Below are 22,085 nucleotides of genomic sequence, written 5' to 3'. Positions count from 1 at the left end.
GGGGGGGAACGTCTCCTCCCTCCAACGGACATCGGAACGAAGCTCCGATGTCCGGCGGGGGGGGGAACGTCTCCTCCCTCCAACGGACATCGGAACGAAGCTCCGATGTCCGGCGGGGGGGGGAACGTCTCCTCCCTCCAACGGACATCGGAACGAAGCTCCGATGTCCGGCGGGGGGGGGGAACGTCTCCTCCCTCCAACGGACATCGGAACGAAGCTCCGATGTCCGGCGGGGGGGGAACGTCTCCTCCCTCCAACGGACATTGGAACGAAGCTCCGATGTCCGGCGGGGGGGGGAACGTCTCCTCCCGCCCCCGGACATCGGAACGAAGCTCCAATGCCGGGCGGGGGGGGGGGAACGCCTCCTCCCGCAGCCCGGCATCGGATGGCTGTCCTGAAGACTTGGGGTGGGAGGAGGGTTTTCCTTCCCACCGCCAACATTCAGAATGCTGTTCTGAATGTTGGCGGTGGGGAGGAAAAACCCTCCTCCCACGCAAGCCCCGGGAACAGAGGGAAAGCGCTGCGCGCCTTCCCCTCTGTTCCCGTACCTGTCCTGAAGGCTTGCGGTGCGGAGAAAAGCCCTTCTCCGCACCGCCAGCCTGGCAAGCGGTTTCCCTAGGAACGCATTAATTGATTTTCAATGCATTCCTATGGGAAACCGTGCTTCGCAAGACGAAAAACTCGCAAGAAGAAAGAACTTGCGGAACGAATTAATTTCGTCTTGCGAGGCACCACTGTATACTTGTTAGGGAGCTACGATTGGAGCTGTAATCTGTGCTGAATTTATATTCAGTGGCAAGCTCAGATCTGTCTCTGTGTTTCCATACAGTGTGAATTAAATGGTTATTAACCAGGATAGCACAGTGGAACTTCCAGTTGCAGGGGCAGTTTACCTCTTAATTCAATGCACTAGGGAATAAAGAAGGGTGATCTATGGGTGCCATGCCCAGCTTCTGCTCTTCTAAAGACATCTGCTTGGCTCCACTTGGAGGCAGAATGTTGGGCTTGATGGCTGGACCCTGGCCTGATAGCGCAAGTCAATTTTTCTGATCTTGGAATCAGGTTTGTATTGCAACTACCTAGATGACATAATGTTGAAAAATGGGCACGGCAGCCAAATGTTATGGTAACGTGTTCATGTTGCGTTTGTTTCTCTGTATTTTCACACTTCCTGACTAGTAGTCTGTAGCAGAAATACTCTTTATGAAATAGCATGGTGAGGTGCAACGAAAGGTTCAAAGTGCAGTTGGCTGAGAAACAATAGTCAACAGTGTCTGTCAAGGCCCAGTCTTCCTGGCACCGCTGTTGTGGCAATCTGGTTACAAGGCAGGTGTGTGCTCAGAAGGTTGATTGGTGAGGTTTTAGAACACGATTCATCATACATCCAGAGAAAGATAGAGGAAGCATTATATTTTACAACATGCAGCAGTTTACATAATAAAGTATCCCACAACCACAAAACTCTGAAGAAAATGCAGAAGCCATGAGAGATGTGGATTTACAGATGCACAATGTTGTAGTGACCCTCAGCTCTAGCTTTTCTTTTGAGCTAGATCTGTGTTTAAATGCCTACCTGGCTGTGAAGTTTACATGGAGGCCTTGGGCAAGTGGTTGTTATCTGCTAGCCTACCTCACAGCGTTGTTGAGAGGCTAACCACTGCTCTGAACCCCTCAGCAGGAGGGTGGAATGCAGGTAGAAGTAAGAAATATAGATTTGAGGGGAGCAATTGAAATTGTTTCTACAGAATGTTTCTAGTTAGGGGGATACAGCTATATGCTTAGAGAGTGCATGAGCTCCAAGATTTGCATTTTATCCATACTTGTGGTTTTTGTTTCGTTTTGTTTAATCCAATCTGTTTCTGATGCACTCTGTGTTTCCCCTTGCTTCCATCTGTGCTTCTGATTCTGAGCCACTGTATAAAACGTAGCGTTGTGCTCCCCCATTCTCTATATTGGGTAACCTAAAAGTGGCTGTAACTTCTCCCATTTTGCTAAAGTGGATGACATCCACAGATTCAGGAGTCCCTCTGGAGTGGGTTAAGTCTGCCAAACAAATAGGTCCAGTTTTTTGTTGTGGAGGGAGTAGAAAATGATCTCATTTTCCTCCATCACCCTTGTTGGGACAATAGCTTTATAAGGCCAACTAAAAAAACCAAACACAACCCCTCCAAAATCTGTATTAGTGGGAGTTTGTATCTTATTCTTCCTTACTTTAAAATAATTACAAGGTGTCCGAGTGGTGTGTATTGTGAGTTGTGCATTAAAAAACAACTTTGCAGCCTTACACTGCCCTTTTGATGCTTGTTTGTGTCCTCCAATTATTATTATTATTATTATTATTATTATTATTATTATTATTATTATTATTATTATTATTATTATTGCCCCGTCCATCTGACAGGATTGCCCCAGCCAACATATATAAAAGCATTGGAAGCATTTATATATGCTTCCAACATATATAAAAACACAAGAAAACATTAAACATTTTTAAAAATCCCTATACAAGCCTTGTCTTTAGATGTCTTCCAAAGGTTGCATAGATACTTATCTCCTTGGCTCCATACCCTCCAACATTTTTCCGCTGAAAATAGGGATGTCCTAAGGAAAAGCGGGACAGAAACTGGAATGGCTTCTGTAAATCTGGGACTGTCCCTGGAAAACATGGACACTTGGAGGGTCTGCAAAAGACCTTATAGGCCTCTTTATAGGCCTTCCAATATGAGGTTGTCTAGAATGCTGCCTACAGAGTTCTGAAGAGCCCCGGGTTTGGTTTTGTCCTACTAGTGGGCCTCCCAAGAATATCTGGTTGGCCTGCTTAGCTTTGCAAATGTGCTCAGTTTTATTGCTGCACCACAAAGTACTACTCCCCCCCTCCCCTTTTCTCTTGCAGCTTCTTCGTACTGCTCCCATTTTCTCATAGCCTGTAAACATAAACGAGAAAGCTCTACTGAGATTGGCATTGCTACCTCGGCAAGTGTGGAAGCGAAAGTCTATTACCAGTTAATGTTTGGAGTAATTATTACTGCAAAAGTTAAGTTTTAACCAGTGTAACTCAGAAAGTGTATGGAGTCTCGGATGCATTGTCTTAGTGAATTGTCCTAAGGAGATGGGGAGGTGGAAGGAAAGAGCTTGGCAATTTACTGTGATCAAAATTAAGTCTCATTCAGTTAAGTGTGTGAATTTGTTATTTGTTCTGCCACTTTTGGTAGCCAAAAGTCTGTTTCCAAATATGGAAAACTTGTGTTTGCAAATACATGTGTCATACAGGTGAACTCATCAGACAGCCAAGGTTGGCTGCAGCTCCACACAGAGTGTGCACGTCTTGACAGACCCAAGTTTGCTGTCACATAATGTATAAAATGACTTTCAGTGTGGTTGAGTATTCAACTCTTGTTAGCCCTGCATTGAAAGGTTCATGTGTGTGCGCTTTTGGCTGGGTTAATTGCGTCAAACAAAAATTTCCATTCCACCTCTTGTATCTTGAGCCCACAAGTGTTCCCCCCCCCTTTCCCTTCCTGCCAAAAATAAATTCATGCCTCCTGGGTTTGTGTTCTGTGTACTGCGCTATCCAGTGAGATGCTCCAGTGGAAACTGCATTAATGATTGATAAAACCTGAGAGCTGGTTTAATTCTCTCCCCCTCCCCTGTTTAATGGCTATCAATAATTTAATGCACTTACTGTGAGTTTTTTTAAGAAATGGTACCCACACTTAAAAAAACACACACAAAAACCTGGCCTGGATTTAAACAGGCTCAGAGATTTAATGATTAAAATGCTCTTTGGGAGGAACTTGAGGGACCAACCACTGTCCCTCTTTGTGAACACTAAATCTAAAACATTTAATAGAAATATTTTAACCAAAAATAATACCCCCCAATTCCACGATCTTGCAAAATAATAAAAAACAGTTATAGAGGTAAACAAAGGTCTGTGCTAGCCATAACTTCTAGCTTTATAATGGAAAGTGTTGTCATAAGCCTAACAACAGGAATCCCCAATAAAATACCATTCCATGGATGACATTTGTTTTCTGGTCTATCCTGCTCTGCCATGTATTCTCTTAGAGGCCTAATGTTTTGCAATCACTTCGTTTCGTTTTGTTCTTTGGTAGTTTGAGCCATAATGCCTGCTGTGTTTATTCCTTTTCCCCTTTCCTTCAAAGGAAATGCTCATGGACCCCATTCATATGTACCATTCCTTTACTGTTATAGATACCACTCCCCCAATAATTATTATAATCAGTGCTTTTTTCTGGGGGTACGCAGGGGTATGCATACCCCTAAACATTTTGTGAATCTAAGTTTGGCCTCATTGAGGGGCAGTATTTCAATACAGTGGATGCTCGGGTTGCTAACGTGATCCGTACGAGAGGCACATTTGCAACCCGCAGTGTTCGCAACCCGCAGTGCTGCCTCTGCGCACATATGGGTCGCGCTTTTGCGCATGCGCATGATGTCATTTTGTGCTTCTGCGCATGCGCGAGCTCTGAAACCCAGAAGTAACCCGTTTCGGTACTTCCGGGCTCAGCGCCATGCGCAACCCGAAAACGCGCAACCTGAAGCGTCTGTAACCCGAGGTATGACTGTATGAATAAGAAAATGAGAGTACCCCTAAATGTTTTTAAAGAGAAAAGCACTGATTATAATTATATTATTTATTAAATGCATATACCGCCCTTCATCTGAGGATCGCAGGGCTGCTTACAGTATAAATGACTGTCTCCATGCTGGGCCAGGTACATGTAAAGACTGCTCGAAGTGCTTTGACTTCCTGACATCTCTACAAACCATGCAAGCAATGCCTGGCCTTTTTGAGAGGCCCATAGCTGGCATGGTTTGCTAACGTGCCAGGAAGCCAAATCACATGGCCTTTCACATATCTGGTTTGGCTTGGGAGCAACTGCAGACTTTATAGCAACCACTATATTCACACAGTGAAATATATTCACACTGGACAGGATGCATATACTGTAAAGGGGTGTTGGAAAATAGGCAGGTGTCCAGTTCCAAACCCCCACTGAAAACACTCAAAAGTAAAAGCTGAAAATGATCGTAAGCATTTGCAAGTGACATAGGAGTAAATTCTCCCAAGTCCAGAGTGGGGGAGCAGGTAGAGAAGCAGAGGGGGGGAATTAAAACTAATCATTTTAATGAAGAAATTTGGGCTACCATTTACCAAATACTACATAATAATTGTGCAGTTCAGAGTTCCCTACATTGACTGACAACAGCTCTCCAGGTTTTCAGACAGAGGTCATTGCAGTCCAACCTGGAGTTTCTGTGAGAAACCTGTGACCTTCTGCTTGCAAGGAAAATGCTCTGCTATTGAGCCACAGCCTCCTTCACTGTGTCAATATTACCACACAGTAAGAAGAAGAAGAAGAAGAAGAAGAAGAAGAAGAAGAAGAAGAAGAAGAAGAAGAGGAGGAGGAGGAGGAGTTTGGATTTGATATCCCGCCTTTCACTCCCTTTAAGGAGTCTCAAAGCGGCTACCATTCTCCTTTCCCTTCCTCCCCCACAACAAACACTCTGTGGGGTGAGTGGGGCTGAGAGAAGTGTGACTGGCCCAAGGTTACCCAGCAGCTGCATGTGGAGGAGCGGAGACGCGAACCCGGTTCCCCAGATTACGAGACTACCGCTCTTAACCACTACACCACACTGGCTCTCAGTAAGGTGGTTGTCTGTATGAACCTGCCAAGTAATGGGGGAAATATTATCACACTTATCACTTGATCAGAAATCTGGACAAAGGGGCCTGGGGCAACATTTCCCACAGCAGTTGTGGGAAACACTTGACTGGCTAAAGAAGTGGGTATGTAAATGCCATGGTAAGTTAGCATCTGATTTCCTCAGTACTATGTTCATGCAGAAGTCCAACTCATCTCCTAAAACCTTACTAAGTGAAAGCTTTGGGCTAGTGAAACCTCCTTCAGTCATCTATCCCTACATGAGATATATTCCATCTGCATTAATCCAGTGTCATTTCCCTCAAAAATGTTGCTACCTCCGCATTTGACTCTGAATTTAACCACAGAAATTAGCAGCAGCTCCAATCAGCTTGGCCTGCCCTGGACTCCCAAGTGGACATCCAGTTTTAGCGAGAGGCAGATGGTATTTATTTACAAGCATGCCCGCAACACAGCTTGATCGAAAACCTCCATTAATGTGCTCCTAAATTGGCATTTGATAATTTCCAAACCTCATCTTGCTCTTCTCAAAATTCTTCGGACGTTTTTGCCCAGGCAGGAAATTGCCATTCTTCCCTCCCCATCCCCAAAATGTTGTTGTAGATGAAATCCAGTGGCAGCTCTTGCCTTGAGGATGGTGAGCAGAGAGATGAAAGCAGGTGGAATAATTACTGCATGGTGCAGCAGGATCTCTCGATCTCTCTCTCCTTAGGTTAGTTGAGAAGGCAGCATCACACTGTGAAGTTTTCCCCCACCAAGAATATACCTGCAATCATGTCAAGCAGCTCATGATAGTAAGAGGAAATTAATTTCCCTGGCAGCCAATGACTACCTGATTGCAAAGCTGGTTTATGCGTGGTCAGACGTTTGTCCACTGGCTCTGTGAGAAACAGCTGGCAGTCATTATGGGCTGATGGTGGCAGGAAATACAGCTGTGTGGGAAACGTAACTGCTACTTCTGAAAAGGATGCATATGGGAAGGAACTGTGGTTTTCGGCAGATCGCAATAATAAAGCAAACTTTCTCCGTTGTCTGCTTTATTAAAAAATATGGACTTTGGTCAAAGTTGCCTCAGCTAGAAAACATGGTTTGCTTTAAACCTCTTAAGGATGTGCATCTGACTTTTGAAGTAATTGTAAATCCCCTCATCTTTCGTGATGGGCAGAGTTTAAAGAAGACCTGCCGTAATTGCAACGTAAGGAATTGAGATCCACGGAAATGTCAGATATTCTGACACTCGTGAAAGGAGTCGACAGCAGAGCAACGAAAAAGACACCACTGCAAAATATGTTGCTCTGTTATAGATGGAAGATGCTTTCTTTCTGCCAGGGTTATTGTTCTGTAAGTTGCAGACATTGTTTGTAATACCATCAAAATAACAGATGTTATAGATGGAGGTGGAGCCTGGCAAGGAATGTTCCACCCAAGTTCTTCTGACAGTAAAAGCTCAGCACTGAATCAGAGGCAAGAGTTTTACCTGAAAGGTGGCAGCTTTAGTGGGGCAACTTTATGATGCGGTGATAAAAGGCATCTCCCCAGGGTGCTACCTGAGGCACAAAACAGGCAAATATAATACATATTGACAGTTATTTAAAATAGTGTTAAATAATGCAATGCTTGCTTTTTATTATGGAGCTAGTGGAGACACGGGGTGGGGGGGAAGTGTCACTGCTTTGTATATATTGCTCTGGTGTCTTTGTTACAACCTCCTTTTTTTACTTCTACTAATAGTAGGCTTCATTTAGGTTCACAATAAAGCTTGGTGAAATATCTGGATTTTCTCCCCCCACCCTTGTGCATTTACAAACTGTAGCTGCAGTATTTCCCTCTCCCCATGCCTGTAAAGTTTCAGCGTATATGATTATTACTGGATTAGTAAGGCTACGCTGTATAGCAAATATTATTATTTTTTTGAATTTATTTGTGCTTGCTTCTGATGTATGTAGCATTTATAACTGCATTCTGGCTGACAAAGACAGATCTTCAGGATATACGTTTGTTACAAACGAAGGCACTGTTACCTGTGTCCCCCCCTCCCCCCAAAGCACCATTTCTAGGTGGAATATTAAAATTGGCTCCTGAATACAAAATAAATGAGTTCTTTATGTTGGTAAATATTATCTAGTCCATGCTATGAAAGAAGATGTTTACCAGTTTGGTTGACTGTGCATTCATTTTGGTTTGTTTCCCAGCTTAGAGGATCTTGTGTCAAGCCAGGGTTATCCCACAATTCGCAGTGCATTTTCCTGCCACTTTATTGCAAAAGGTCTGAACTTTGGGGGAAGTGGGTTTTTTGCACAAGACCTCCTAATCAGCTATAATGGTGCAGTTGTGAATTTGTCAGGATGTGAGTGAAAATGGCCATTTTCGGAAGCTCCTTTTGTGACCCCCCCCTCCAAATTTGAGTACTGTACTAAAGGGACTGCGACCTTTCCATTGAAACAGCGCTCGGGCAGATGTAATTGTCATCACTTTCCCTCAGAATTGAAATGTTTTGGCTGAGTAAGATTGACACATGTGTATCATACTGCCTATAGCAGAATTGATATGTGTGCCACTCGGAAGGGTTGTGTTTTTGTTTTTGACACACAACAGCACTCAGTGTGTCCTGCTATTCTCAATAAATTTTGTCACACAGCTGTTTTCTACATCTCCCTGCTTTTGCTGAACGTTCATTTTGTTCAGCTTTTTTCTTTTCTTCTCCTTAATAACTGATTTCTTTTAGAATTCTTCCTCAGATCTACTGTTTGCTAATCTGTACACTCACATACACACCTTGGACGGCCTCTCCTCTTTCTGCTTTTGGCATTTTCCCGCCTTTTTGTAATTCTGTTTTCTGGATACAAGCAGCTTTAATTCCTGCAGTTATCTTCAATGTTTATACTATTGTACAATGTTACTGTAAGCTTATTTATCATTATTGCCTGTATGGCAACATAGGATCAATTTTGTCTTCTGTTTTATATGCAGTCTGGCGTTCCTAGATTAATTTTATTTTTTATATACACCTTTTATGTCACTGCTGTGGACTGTTATTAATGTCTGATGTCTTAAAGCAGAATTGGGCCATTTTTAATTTATTTTTCCTTATTGCTGTCTCTACATTCCCAGCTTGTTTTTGATTTGAGAACAAATTTGCATATGCTTCGTTGTACTGTACTATATAAATTTCTCCCACATCTCCTTAATAGTATATTTATACAATGCTCTCTTCTGCTTCCCTTCACTCTATTGTATGAATCTCCTGCATTGTTTTTTCCTCCCCCCTCTCACTCTTTTGATATATTTCCAAAACACAGTCTATCTTTTTAAAAAAGCGCCCCCCCCATCTTCTGTCAGTCTTTCTTGGATTATTATTAGTGCCAGGTAACTAAACCAAAATTTAAAACATTTCTTCTAGCCTTGTTTTTGCAGTGTGTGTATGTGAACACCATTTTGTACTCTTAAGAATACACAATCTCTTTACTCCATTTATCAGATACACACACCATTTCTCTCTCTTCCCCCTCTCCATGGGTAGTCTGTCCATTCGGAGGGCACCTGTTTTACTTAATTGAACATACTAAAATAATATTATAAAAAATGTAAATGAAAAGGTAGAAATCAGATTCTCAGAGGCTTAGTGAGGGCAGCTGGCCAGGCAGAGTGACACTGTTGCTGTTTTTAACTGACCCAGAACCCATATCCTAATATACTGTATAGGATGTTGCATTGGATATTGCTGGTGAGGAAGAATTTTTTATATATATATAAAAGTGACCACTCTTCAGTGCAATTGGATTTAGCAGCAGTCCCCTCGAAGGGCCATGACTGACCTGAAATCATCATAGTGCTTGTCTCTTGCAGTGAGCGAGGGGTGGCAGGGACGTGTAACATTGGTTGCCTGCCTTAGCGTAATTCGTAACAGCACCGAGCTTGTCAGTGCATCTGGTGTGAAGCTGAGGATACTTCGAATGGTGTCCTCAGTGATTGTGGAGTTCATTATTGCAAGAGGTTATGCTTCAGCTTTTCTTCTCAGCTGTGTGTTTATTTGGGGAGGGTTTTTAGTGCTACAGTGTAGGTGTAAGGGTTGATTTTAGTGGAATACACATATTTGGTATATTTTTAGTGACATATAAAAGCTGAAATGTTTTGTGAGCTGTTGTGAGCCTACAGGGGTGATGGTGGGCTATAAATCTGAATAAGGGAATCTTAAGTGCTGCCAAACCCACATTCAAAAAGCACCTGATTTAATTTTGGTTCTCTGGGTCCAAGCTCTGACCAGAAATTACCCTGCTCAGCATGAGCTCTAATGAAATCCTGGCTCATGCTGGCTTGGCTGCAGGCTCATTTTTGCTAATGGTATGGCTTAGGAAAATGATTGGACTAAACCCATTAGAAAAATTTACAGTTGCGGATCTTTGTAGGAGGATTGTGAACACAGCTGTCTTCTCTTCAATTATCGCTTAAATTTGATTAGATTGAACCTTTGGGTTCTCTTGTCATGCTTTACACGCTGTTCTCTAATTTTTGTTTGCTTGCTTGTGGTACGCTGGGTGTCCGTGCATATAGGTGTGTGGCTTAACAAACTGAACTTCCATAGTCTTGCAGGTTGGTGGAAAATGGGTTGGTTTGTAGGGTACATCAAGCAGAACCTTCAACAAAATTATGCAGTTCTGTTCAGGACTCCTGCCAGTCCGTTCCATTATTCTCTGCTTCTCCCCTGCCCTCTATTTTCCATCTCCTCCAACAGTCAGTCAGCATTTCATGCTCACTAAGTATTCTCAGTTCTCATTGGACTGTTTCCAATTGAGGGAAGGATTTCTCCCCTAAAGGTTTTGGGTGTGGGTGGTACTGTTTTGGCTTCATAAAGACCACATCAGAGAACGGAGTTTGCACCGTGGCACAATGTAAAATGTCTCAGCATAGTGTAATTCAGTGTGCATGGCCCCAAACACTGAATTCCATCACCCTCTCCCTGTTTGTCATTCCCACCCACCCAAGCCAATAAGCATTATATTGCTATTGCACATGCCTGGACTTCACTTCGCAAGAGACACCACAGTCTCATGTATAGGTGGGTGATGGCATTTTGGCTGTAAAGTAACTGACACTTGGAGAATGGAGGTCATTTTATGTATATATGATGGTGTGTGGCCAGCCCTTTAATTCTCATCACATTTGATTTTACCATTTATAGTTAATGTTGCTTGGATCTAAATTGTGGATGTTGTTTAACAGAATCATCTTTATTCTGACCCAGGTTTTCAACACTAAATAGAAAAGGGTGACTACTTTGTCAAGGCATATCTGCATGACAAACTTAACCTAGTTTAATAATCCCTTGTCATGGCTGGATCACTTCCTATTGAGATTTAGGCTTTCAGAGGCTTTTTTTTCTCCATAGAGGTGGGGGACACAGAGGCTGATAGTTCTGATTGGTTTGCAAATATAGTGGTACCTCAGTTTACGAACTTAATCCTTTCCTGAAGTCCATTCTTAAACCAAATCCATTCTTAAACCGAGCCGCGCTTTCCCTAATGAGGCCTCCCACCACTAGTGCCCTTCCACCATTCGGTTTTCGTTTGTAGACCGAGGTAAAGTTTGCAAACCGGAACACTATTTCTAGTTTTGTGGAGTTCGTAAACCGAATAGTTCATAAACAGGACTGTTTGCAAACCGAGGTACCACTGTATCTCTCTGGGATTTTCTAGCCCAGTGCTTCTCAAAGAGCCTAGGACTTGTTGATCAGAAGGTCGGCGGTTCGAATCCCCATGACGGGGTGAGCTCCTGTTGCTCAGTCCCTGCTCCTGCCAACCTAGCAGTTCGAAAGCACATCAAAGTGCAAGTAGATAAATAGGTACCTCTCCAGCGGCAAGGTAAACAGCGTTTCTGTGCGCTGCTCTGGTTCGCCAGAAGCGGCTTATTCATGCTGGCCACATGACCTGGAAGCTGTACACCGGCTCCCTCGGCCAATAAAGCGAGATGAGTGCTGCAACCCCAGAGTCGGGCCCAACTGGACCTAATGGTCAGGGGTCCCTTTACCTTTACCACCCTATACCCTGAGGTCACAGAGCGGTTCACAGAAAAGATTGACATAAAACCCCCAATATATAGAATCAAAATAAAAACAACAACCCAATAACAACACCCCCCAAAAAAAGAGCCACATTTTAAAATGGCATAGAATGACAGTCAGATCACCCTAAGGCCTGGTAAAAAAGGAATGTTTTTGCCTGGTGCCTAAAGGTGTATAATGAAGGCGCCAGGCAAACTTCCCTGGGGAGAGCATTCCACAGATGGGGAGCCACTGCAGAAAAGAGCAGTCTTCAGAGGCAGGCCTACATAGAACGTATTGCAATAATCTAACCTTCTACCTTATCTGTTGTGATGGACTAGCAACCTTTCTCCCCCCATGTACCAGGGGTCTGTCTGTCTGACTCCAGCTGCAAAAGCTGAAGCCACTGAACAGAATCTTGGGCTGGGGTTGGGGTATTGCCGTGGGTGAGGGTTGTTGCTGTTATCGATATTAAGTTTGTGTTTCTTTGTTTTAGATCTTATTATGATTGATGCGGAAATTGCTTTATTAGGTTGGGTACTTTTTGGCATTTTATTTCTTGCCACCTTGAGCATGGTTTTAACTCTGGAAGAACAACCACCGCATTTTTCACTCTATAAGACGCACCAGACCATAAGACGCACCTAGTTTTTGGAGGAAGAAAACAAGAAAAAAAAATTCTGAATTTCAGAAGCCAGAACAACAAGAGGGATTGCTGCGCAGCGAAAGCAGTGATCCCTGTTGCTGTTCTGGCTTTTGGGATAGCTCTGCAGCCTGCATTCGCTCCTTAAGACGCACACACATTTCCCCTTACTTTTTAGGAGGGAAAAAGTGAGTCTTATAGAGCAAAAAATATGGTACTTTGTGCTGACTCCATTGCATCCTCCTTGTGCCATACAGCAGAGTTTTCTCTGATGGTGCCAAGCCTTTTACATGCTGGTCCAGAGGCACCTGTGGAACTGACAGCGGCCCACTGTGTTTTTTGTGTGTGAAGCATTTCAGGTTGCTTAAATATGCCCCAACGGTGATTCTGTTGATGAACCTTGAAAGGTATCCAGAGCACCGTTTGATCCAGTTTTGTTGGATGAGTTAGAGTCGGTGTAGCTTGAGGTTGTGGACAAGGTGCTTGGATGAGTATGGGTGACCACTTGTATTCTTGATCCTTGATCCTCATAACTGATAAAATTGAGTAGGGGATGGAGACAGCTGTTTAAGCCAAGGAGATGATGATTGTCTGTATATGGGAGGGGTCATTGCCCTGAATGGTTGTGCAGATTAGTTCCAGGGACAAAGACCAAATGAATGGGCAGCAGTGACTGTGGCAGAAGGAGGCCCCATTCTGAGGGAGGCCCACTGAGAGATTCCCAAATGCCTGTAGTGGACACTGGTTCTAAGGATTACTGGAACCATATTTGTGAAGTGATGAGAATATTTGTGATGTGCTGTAAGGATGCTTAGTAGGTAGTATCGTTCCTCTCTTTTTGTTCTCTGATAGATGGGAGACGAACACTGCAATCTAGCCCTATTTACCTGGGAGTAAGCCCCACCAAATTCCATGAGACACATTTCTAAGTAGACAAGGTTAGGATTGTGCTGTAAAACCTACAAATGTTGAGGCACTTTAGATTTAACTAGCACAGCAATTATAAACTGGCTCTGCCACCTAGGCATCTCTGTAATTTTTTTCTGTCTAAGGTCATGGGAGACTTCATCATAATATCGCCTAAAGCATCTTAGTGTTATAACAGTTTAATTGAGAGGGATGTATCACTGATTACACTGTCTGTCTCGGCTCTTTTACTTGCATTTTTATTATGTCAACACTGGCCAGTTTTGGAAAGTTGAGTTGCCATTTGGTTCATTGATTGGGGTGCTGCATTTGGACTGGTCAGATATTGGTGAGGCTCTCCCTGGGTGGCCTTAGGGAAGAAGCCACCATTACTCAGCGTCAGTTCCCCATCTGTAAAATCAGAATATTAATCACTTACACCTTAAGATTTTGGCAGGGATGACTAAGAGAATGGTCATAAAGCACTTTGCATATATGTGTAATCCCTCAACTCACTAAGTAAGTCCTCAGCTCACATAGGGATGACATTCTGGGGGTTGTGCCTAAAGCCAGAATTGCATATAGTCAAAACACAATGGGTGCAATGGCAGGTGTGATTGCCAAAGTCTTTTTCCTTCTGGACCCCTACCCCTTTCCACCCGCTCTATCTATCTATCTATCTATTGCGTAAAGCTTCAATGTGCACAAGTTGAATGCACGTGTTGAGGGTTCTCTCTCTCTCTCTCTCTCTCTCTCTCTCTCTCTCTCTGTGTGTGTGTGTGTGTGTGTGAAATATATATAAACACCTTGGCCTGCCTAACAGAGGCAAAACATTAGTTAAGGTACTTCTACAACAATTAGCTAACTGAAATTAGGTCTTGAAGATACATACAACTTTAAATAGTTCAATCTAAAATGCGTTCAAATGTGTGTTATCGATACAGTAATAAGATAGGATCTTTGTAGTATTGAGTCCCAGCCTATGTTGTGTTATCATTGTTTCCATTTTTAGTGGTTATCATATGCTCCATCAAAAGACCTGGAAAGGGATAGCTAACTACTTTCTTTTTTCCCTTATTTTCTATTAGGAAAAACCTTGTGCATTGTGGATTCAGGCATCGCTTCCAGCTCCCTTCCACCTTTTCTTCCTGTTTGTTAAGAGCTCCTGTAAGCTAATTGATGGTGACCTCTTCAGAGAGTTAAAAGGTAATTATTTGCCCGTTTAGGTGTTCTGCCTGTTAAGTTTCTTCCTGTTAAGTTTTCTCATGGGGCAGGGAAGAGCAATGGATGAGATCTAGATTAGTTTGTCTGTGCAGAATTTTTTATTCATACGTCACTTCTGAGCTTACATTAATTGCTTTCCCTCCCTTTACAATATTTAATACTTTTTATGTACCGTATTTTTCGCCCCATAAGACGCACCGGCCCATAAGATGCACCTAGTTTTTTTGGGGGGAAATAAAGGGAAAAAATTTTTTATTTCCCCCCCAGGTGCGCTGCGCTAATCCCAAAGCTTGGGGCGTGCGGAGCTCAGCACGCCCCAAGCTTCTGGGTGCCGGCAAGGTCTCCGCTAGCCGTGGGAGAGCCGGGCGCCTCTCCCAGGGCTAGCGGACAGCTGCGCTAATCCCGAAGCTTGGGGCGTGCTGAGGTCAGCGCGCCCCAAGCTTCTGGGTGCGCGCAAGCAGTCCGCTAGCCCTGGGAGAGCCGCGCGGCTCTCCCAGTGCTAGTGGACCGCTGCGCTAATCCAGAAGCTTGGGGCGTGCTGAGGTCAGCGGCCCCAAGCTTCTGGGTGCCGGCAAGCAGTCCGCTAGCCCTGGGAGAGCCGCGGGGCTCTCCCAGGGCTAGCGGACCGCTGCGCTAATACAGAAGCTTGGGGCGTGCTGAGGTCAGCGGCCCCAAGCTTCTGGGTGCCGGCAAGCAGTCCGCTAGCCCTGGGAGAGCCGCGGGGCTCTCCCAGGGCTAGCGGACCGCTGCGCTAATACAGAAGCTTGGGGCGTGCTGAGGTCAGCGCGCCCCAAGCTTCTGGGTGCCGGCAAGCAGTCCGCTAGCCCTGGGAGAGCCGCGGGGCTCTCCCAGGGCTAGCGGATCGCTGCGCTACACCAGAAACTTGGGGCGTGCGGAGCTCAGCGCGCCCCAAGCTTCTGGGTGCGCGCAAGCAGTCCGCTAGCCGTGGGAGATCCGCGCGGCTCTCCCATGGCTAGCGGAGCGCTGCGCTAATCCCGAAGCTTGGGGCGTGCGGAGCTCAGCGCGCCCCAAGCTTCTGGGTGCAGGCAAGCTCTCCACTAGCCCTGGGAGAGCTGGGTCTCCCACAGCTAGCGGATAGCTTCCTGAAGCCTGGAGAGCGAGAGGGGTCGGTGCGTACCGACCCCCCTCGCTCTCCAGGCTTCAGCAAAAGCCTGCATTCGCCCCATAAGACGCACCCACATTTCCCCTTCATTTTTGGAGGGGAAAAAGTGTGTCTTATAGGGCAAAAAAACGGTATTAGGAGGCAGTGCTCTTGATACATTTTGTACACACATTCCAGTTTGTATTCCTTGCATGGACAGCATTCCTTTCGAGGGCTAGTATAGACATAATGTTGGGAGATCATTCAGAATCATGTGGTTCCTGCTCTCCTCTTCTCTCCAGCGCTGGTTCTAACTAGATGCCCTTAACTAGCTTCCAATCCTAGCTAAGGGGGACTCTGGTGAACATTTTTCATGGTTAGCTGAGATGCTGATGTAAATCTTAAGTGGAAGAGAGGCACTTAGTGGAACAGGCTGCCTCTTACCAAAGCCTGCTCCCCATATCTTAAGCAGGGTGGTGAGTAGTGGTAGTTATTACTTCAGTTTGCATGCTACTTTTCCATGCAAATCTTCCAAAAGTGACTCACAACACATCAGCAGCCATACAACAACAAAACTAATACAATATTATAGTGAATAGTCTTATACCAACTCACTTCAAAACATATAACATCCAAATATACAGTTCATTTTTATTGATTATAAACAGAATCATATAACAAAATAACACTGCCTTCCAAAATATTTGGTCCAGAATAAACTCATCAAACTTTTTCTCATAAAATTATATCCCCCTTCACATATATTTGAAGGTCAAGGAAGGCCCACTAAATACCTTTACATTTATTCAGAATTTCTCTTTTTATACAAGTCATTTTCTCATTGGTGGCAAATTCCTTAAAAAATATTTGCTTCAGGATTTGTAAAGAAAAAGTCGTGTTCTCCTTTAGACATGTGACGGGGCAACTTATTTTCCCTTTAATACTTTGCAAGGTCAGCAAATCAAACTTTGAATTATGAGCAACCTGCCTAGTAGTGGGATCTTCTGCTGATACTTACATCTTCACAGATTCTCAGTGAAACAGTTTCTCAAGACTGAGGGATGCCAACCACCACAATTTATAGAAGTTAAAATGCAAAAAGCAATCGGCAAAATAAAACATTACAAACAAAATTCAGTTAAAAAAAAAAGCAGAATAATTAACAGTAAGGCAAATATTATCTGAAACAAAAGAACAACTTTACACGTATAAGTTAAATACAAAAATACAAAAAAGAAATCCAGGTATAAAGTATCATTAGCAACTAGACAAAATAACTGAGCAGCAGCTACAACCTACTTCTGTCCCAGTGTAACATATCCCAAACACATCCTTCACATTCCCTTACATACAATGCACACTCTCAAGCATTCCCACCAGCCATACCCATGAAAACACAGTTAACCCCCAGCTCGGCATTTGTCACAGACTGTTTCCTCTACTAGCCGCTGACAAGAATTGTGAATGCATGTAAAGTGAGCTAATAATTATTTTTGTTGGCTATTTAACTTAATTTCCATAGCTAACCCACCCATTTATCATTGCCGTCCTTCTCCACTTTGCCCCTCTGAAGCCTTTGCAGACTTTTAGCTGCAGATGTGCTTCTGTCTACAAGTGTATGGCGTTTCAGGGTTCCCTTTTTGTAGGCAAGATGTGTAAGTGTATTTTATGCCTGATTATACTGGGCAGGTGTTTTTTTGTTTTTTGAGAGGGATGTTCTCAAGGGTACCAGAGGGGAATCCTGGATTTGACACTTGGTTTTCCACAAGGGTCCTTCTGAAAATCCTGTCCATAATCCCTTTCCAAGCATTAAGAAGCATTCCTTTTAACCGTTTGCAATATTGGGAAGAGCAACGCTTCTGGTAATAAGGGAAGTAATTCGTAATTGTGCACTTTCAGTAGGATGTGTGTGTGTGTGTGTGTGTGTGTGTGTGTGTGTGTGTGTACCATATAGAATAAATATTATTACCACCCCAACAAACTTTGGGTGTCAATAGAAGTAGGTGAATATGGAAAAGTCTTTCCTGCTTGGTTCACAGTGAAGAAGATGGGAGATGAGGAAAAATATTATTCAGCCTCTTATAGCTGGTCATTTGTGTACTAGAACAGAGCATCAGGCTTTATAGGACTAGCCCTTCTTTGAGAAGCATTTGGGAACCAGCTGGCCAATTGAAGGCTTCTTCCAGAGCCAACTGGATTTCCCTGAAGCTCATGCCATGTAATTACCTGTCTGTTGCTTTGTCTCTTACTTCCTTATGCAAGAATGTGTGCCAAATTTGCAGGAGACTTAATCTGCAGAGAGAGAGAGAGAGAGAGAGAGAGAGAGAGAGAGAGAGAGAAGGGAAACATGTCCCTCCCTTTCTCACACTCTTAAAACAAAAACAAAAAAGCACCTACCACCCAACTGATCCCCAAAATCTTGACTAAAAATGCAAGGTACCTTCTGCTTTAGTCAGGTAGTCCATGAACCACAGAGACTGGAAGGAACTGAAAAGGTTTGGGAGGAAAGGGAGGAAAAATGCTGATCTGAAGGAGCAAATTTGTAAGACTGAAATTCATTCAGACTGGAGCTGTGTCTGGAATTGGTAACTAGATGAGTGAGTGTGCATGTCTGGGCTGATCTGCGTACCTGGGTGGCAGCTCTTGCAAAAATCTAGCATCACCAGGAGAGTTCATTTCTAGTTCTTGGGTCCTTTGAAGCTGCCGCAAAATCATTCAGGTGAGACTATCCACGTTTTTGAGCTTCTGGTGCCTGGTTTACTAGTTTTTCTAACCAGGGTCCCTCCAGTTCTCTGGCATTCTGACAATACCACTTATTTGAAATCCTATATACAACTAGCAAGTTCATTGTTCAAGTGAGGATTCATATGTAGCCAAAGTGGCTAGGGATGCAGAGAGGAATTAGCAGTTCACAAAACAATATACAACCTGAGATCTTTCAAAATTTGCACTTTTCCAAATTTTGCAGTGCAGTTCTCCAATCAAAAAGTGTGTGTTGGAAATCATGTATTAGGGGAAAGAATTCATGTATTGCACATACAGAGTTCAATAGATTATTGGAAAGTGTGTATAGAGGGAGAAATATATCCTAAAAGGCGGGTGCATTTTCAGGCCAGCTTTATAAATAAAACAATTCCCTACTGATTGATTGAGCAGGGATATAAGTAAGGTGGCCTGTGAGATACCCTGGATCCAAGTTGTTAAGGGCCTTCTAAATAAATGCAAGAACCATGAGCCTGGCCTGGTAGCATAGGGGCAGCCTATGCAAGCTTTTGGGCACTAATGTTGTGTGCTGGCAATAGACCAGGCATAGGCAAACTCCGGCCCTCCAGATGTTTGGGACTACAATTCCCATCATCCCTGACCACTGGTCCTGTTAGCTAGGGATGATGGGAATTGTAGTCCCAAAACATCTGGAGGGCCAGAGTTTGCCTATGCCTGCAATAGACTGTTCATATCTAGCCACAATGTTTTGCATCAGCTGGACATAGGCCTAAGGTTAGCCTCCCCGCCCCAGCACATTGCAATAAAGCCTTGAGGCTACTGATGCAGGAATCACCATGGCCAGGCTATCCTTGTTCAAGAGTGGCCATAGATGGCATACCAAAAAAGCACTTCTAGTCACCAAGTCTACCTGAGCCTCCAGCGACAAAGATGGCTCAAGGGGGATGCCCAAACTGACCATCTAGAACATGGACTGGCCAGTCTCCCAGACACAGGATCCACCAATCCACAATGCCTCCATTTCCCCAGGGTTCCCCGGCCCTCATCCATTTCACCACTGTTTACAGACTGTGGTCCACATCATGCACAGCCTCTCCTGACCCAGATGTTATGTAGAAGCAGAGCTGTATGTCAGCATAGTATTGTGGCGGGGCGGGGGGGGGGGAGAGAGAATCTGAAGGAGCAGGCAGCAGAAACCTCTTGAGACATTTGGCTGAGCTGCTGGGCTTCCATAGCGCACATGGGAGCAAGCAGCAGCCCTACGGCCACATCTTCCCTCAGTGTAATCTGAAAAATGGTGGCTGTGGGTGAGAGAGGTGGCAGAGATGAAGGGAGAAGTGGCAGAGCGTGAAAAGGGCTGATCCTGCCCAGTGCTTGTATGTAGCACTCTACCAACTGACAGATTACCCCCTGAAAAAATATGGCCCTTGATGACGACAAGGGTGCCAGGCCCTGTCACAGGCTGATCTGGGAAACAGATGGCATATGCAGGGGACTCAAATGTATCCGTACTCTATTAGGAGGGACATTTACCATTTTTACCATCATAAGTACTTTGTTCAGAATTTTAAAAAAATCACTATTTTTCACTTTTTAAAAAAACACAAATGAAGTATTTTCTTCTTCTTAACCTTTCGTTTATATCTCTGCAATCTCCAAACTGAAAGGTGATACTGCTTCTAGCTAACATATTTTAGGTGTGTGACACTCTGGTATGTTAAGCAGTGTCTCTAATAACTTATCTTTTGGTGTGGTAAGCCTGCTTTGTTTGTGTTTTTCTGTGCTGTTACATAAATCAAGTGCAGCGTTCCGAAAGCTTAGAGCAACCTTTCAGCAGGATATTTACTTAGTGTTTGGATTTTATTTTAAACCAAACCTTTGAGATAAGTTTGAAGTTGAAATTCCTAATTGGGCAAGCACAAACCATTTCTGAGGGCAATTGCAGCAATGTAGGGCTGTCTTCTGAGTGATCATTTGCCGATAAGAACAAATATTTTTGCGTGAGTTGGGTGTGCGGTTTAAGGTCACCATTATGTATAGACAGCTAGCATTTGCATAGTGTTTTCTCTACAAAGTGAAACTTGTAAAAACTTGTAAAATTCAGAATTCAAGCCTGATAGAAATTCCACAAGCATCACTATAAGATTAGCCTTGCTGCATATGGGAAGTACCATATAAGCTTTGCTAAGATCCTTGGCAAATTTCAGTCCCTTGCCGTGACCTAGTTATTTCGTTGCTTTCCATTGCTAAGCATGTGCTATGTATTTTTCCTTTGCTGCTCATCTTTAAAATTAGGGATGTATGGCACCATCCCCACAAGCCAAATATTTCACTAGTCTTCTTGATTTTCTCTTTTTTTTTGCTTCCCTTTTAAATTCCTAAAAGGTTTCATCTAAGCCGGAGTCTCCAGATTTGACTCAAAAACACTCTAGCTAAAGCTGGTGGCATTTTCTATTGAGAGTGATCCACAGATCACTAGACTGCCATTGTCTTGTACCTACTAACACAGGAGTCCCCAAACTAAGGCCCGCGGGCCGGATAAGGCCGGAGGGATTCGTTTATCCGGCCCACGGTAACTGCCGCTGCCCGCTTTTACCGGCACTGCGCTCCGTGGCTGTCCTCTTCTGGGTCAGAGGAGCACTGGAAATAGCTTGTGCACATGCGCAAGCATTATGTGCGCATGCACAAGCGTTATTTCTGGTGCATATCTGGGTCGGAGGAGGCCCTTGCGCATGCGCACAAGCTATTTCCAGTGCTCCTCCGACCCGGAAGTGGCCGGAAATAGCGTGTGCACACGCGTATAGGCACGCGCTCCCCCGCCCTCCGGCCCACCAGATCAGCACTGGAGACACCAGCCCAAGGCGCAATAAGTTTGCTTGACCCCTGTACTAGCAGGTATAAGTGTAACTGTGGTTAACAAGAAGATGAGTTCTGAGCTGGGAAGTCCCTGGTCAAAACCTTACTTGGATGCAAATGTACCAGGTGGCCTTGGATAAAAGCAGCTGTTGACCCAGTTCACACACAATACTATGCTAAATCATACCTTAGCAAGAACTAGCGAATGTGTAGGCTCCCAAAATGAAGGTTGTGACCACTGCACCCTTTCCCCCTCCTGCTGCAGCTATTTTATCCAAGGCTAAGCTGTGGTTAGAATTATGCTCTAACCCAATCTTGTGTTTTGTCTCATTCAAGACATACATATCATGAGCAGGAAGCCAAGGTTTCTTCTTTGTTCATAGCTCCTGGTTCGTTCCGGAGAGACAAACTATTAGTTGCTAATCTATACCATGGCTTCCCTCCAGACACAGAGGGGTCTGTTTTACTGAGGTTGCACTGAGCCTCAGCAAGCCATTTCACTCCTTTCTGAATACCTCTGGGGTCAGTATAATAGGGGGTGAACCCATTCCCCTTTCAGCTGGAGAGTAAAGTAGGGAGAGACTTGCACTTGTGGCTGTACTGGGCCCTGGCCATGTTGGAATGCCTCCAAAGCTCAGTATGATGTGATCTGCCCCCACTTGAATAGTGGAGGCAGCGTGAGTGGTGAACACAGGCCTTGGTCAGCTCCCAAAGCCAGCCATAATTTGCAGCACTTTGCTTACAAGTCTATTGATTACTAAGATAATGTTTGTAGCTTTTGCAATTGCAATGTATCATATGATTTTTTGTTAATGAATTAGAAGTGTAGATCTGTAAAGGTGTCCTGTGGTGTGTGTGATATAGATATAGATCACAGCACTACAGGCAGTGTCTACCCTGAAT

General features: G+C 44.1%; 1 protein-coding gene across 11 annotated transcripts in view; it reads left to right on the top strand.

Moving 5' to 3' along the window:
* The window catches only part of ZMIZ1 (zinc finger MIZ-type containing 1), a 375,238-nt gene that overhangs the window by 62,688 nt on the left and 290,465 nt on the right, over positions 1-22,085 (top strand). For all 11 annotated transcript variants that reach the window (XM_081191309.1, XM_081191308.1, XM_081191313.1 and 8 more), the window contains exon 2: positions 14,365-14,482. The gene's annotated coding sequence lies outside the window, so the exon portion shown is untranslated. The remainder of the gene's footprint in view (positions 1-14,364; positions 14,483-22,085) is intronic.

The sequence above is a fragment of the Podarcis bocagei genome (assembly GCF_964188305.1).
Source record: "Podarcis bocagei genome assembly, chromosome: 4".
Lineage (NCBI taxonomy): Eukaryota > Metazoa > Chordata > Lepidosauria > Squamata > Lacertidae > Podarcis > Podarcis bocagei.
This window is presented reverse-complemented; position numbering and strand designations above follow the sequence as displayed.